Source organism: Branchiostoma floridae, chromosome 3 (assembly GCF_000003815.2).
Source record: "Branchiostoma floridae strain S238N-H82 chromosome 3, Bfl_VNyyK, whole genome shotgun sequence".
Taxonomy (NCBI): domain Eukaryota; kingdom Metazoa; phylum Chordata; class Leptocardii; order Amphioxiformes; family Branchiostomatidae; genus Branchiostoma; species Branchiostoma floridae.
In genome coordinates, this window is record NC_049981.1 from 23,625,428 (window position 1) to 23,627,305 (window position 1,878).

Genomic DNA, 1,878 nt, shown 5'->3' on the forward strand with positions numbered 1-1,878 from the left:
TGTAACGTTTAACTTAGTCTACTGGTTACGTATCTCTACTTCATGAGAGAAAGAAACAACACCATAGATTCATAATCGTATATCCTAAATTTACTGCCTAGACTAGAAGTAATGAATGTGCACTGGGTGCCTGAAGATGTCATGTATATCAAAACGGGCATGGAAAAGGGTGGGTTTGATAATCTATTGGGGGTGGGGTGGGGGGTGGTGGTACAGAAAAGAGCTGTGTGCATCAATGTGTAGCAAACACATACGCCCAACTATATCATATAGAACGCCTTTGACTTTAAACATTTGTATGAAACCGGTAGTTGGTGCCAAAGCGCCCTCTGTTGAATTATGCGATATTGCAAGACGCTTGCAAAATTGTCCGTGATCCGAGACAAACCATTTACAAATACAAGTTTCCTGTACATTATTGATTAGAGATAAACTGAGTACATGCATCTTATTTTTTAATGTGACTTAAATACATGAAACGAGGTACTAGTACTTAAGGTGATGAAATTAGACAGGAGAACAATTATGTACAAGTAGATATGAATGGGTTTAAGTTTAAGGAAAAAAATTCAAGCTTATAAATTGCCTTCTAGGATTCGCTCACAAAAACTTGAAATGATATCCACCATGAATCACGGTTAAGTGCATTACCATACTCTTATTGATGTAAAGAAATATCCTAGCTTACGACTTGTTTAAGGTAATGAATTGCAAATTTGCAATAATACAGTGAAGCGCTAGAAGACGCACTTCCCTTCAACCGAAAATCAGTATAATTTGTATGAGTATGGAATCATGGTAACACATCCGTTAAACGGAGACACATTTGTAATTCTGGAATTCTAGGTGTATGATCAGACGCAAGATGATGTAACACACGAAGGTTGCTTATCATTTACGTATCCATGATTTGTCGTAGTTTCTATCCTTTAATGCATCCAAACAATTTGGATATATAGGACGGCTCTATATTGTGTATTAAAAGTCGAAGCAATAACACAGAACACTTCGTGAAGTGTCACAAACAATCTACAGCATCATCAATAAAATATGCGAGCTAAATTGAATGCCATATAATAGAGGTAAAATCGAACGCGGCAATCGATGAAATATGAGATACCACACTTTATACCAACTGACTGTAAAATAAGCTGTCTGAAGCTACCCGGTCGTATATAGTTTACGGTCGTCCCAGACAAGGACATATTGGAAACAGTTTCGTCACCCCCACAAATCTTTACTGCATCGTACTTAACCATCTGGCCAGGTTTCTATTACTACTGTGTAGTGGCGATTTGAGTTATCAACAAGACTTCAGAGTTTCTCTGTCGGTGAACAGATCAGAAGAAAAATCATTTAGCCTTCGATCCAGTGTATGGCGAAGCCTCAGGGGTCAAACCAGTGCAAGTTGTCAGAGACCCCAATACACCCATCAGAGACCCCAACACACCCATCAGAGACCCCAACACACCCATCAAGTAGAGTAGGGGTGACCCGGCCTGCTGGACCAAAGTGGCGGGAAATTACAGGCTCGTGTCTGCTATTCCGTCATTCGATGATCAATGGCCGAATAAATGACCAAGTTTTAATTACATTATGATGGTATGACATGCATGTTGCACAGTTGCGTTAACCTGGAAAGGGTAACTCCCTAACCCTGTTTGGGGCCGTAGTGGCATGGGGTTGCCATCTCGGGCACGGTATTGGAAGAGTGAACCCATCCCTTTCCTTTCACCGCCTTTTACTTCCCCACCAGTCAGGTATCAGTTTTTGCACCTGGGTAGAGAGACGCACTAGGTGAGGTGAGGTGATACGTGCACGACGTCTGGGCGGGAATGGCAGGAATCCAACTGTGATCATGACCTCTCGATCTCTAGC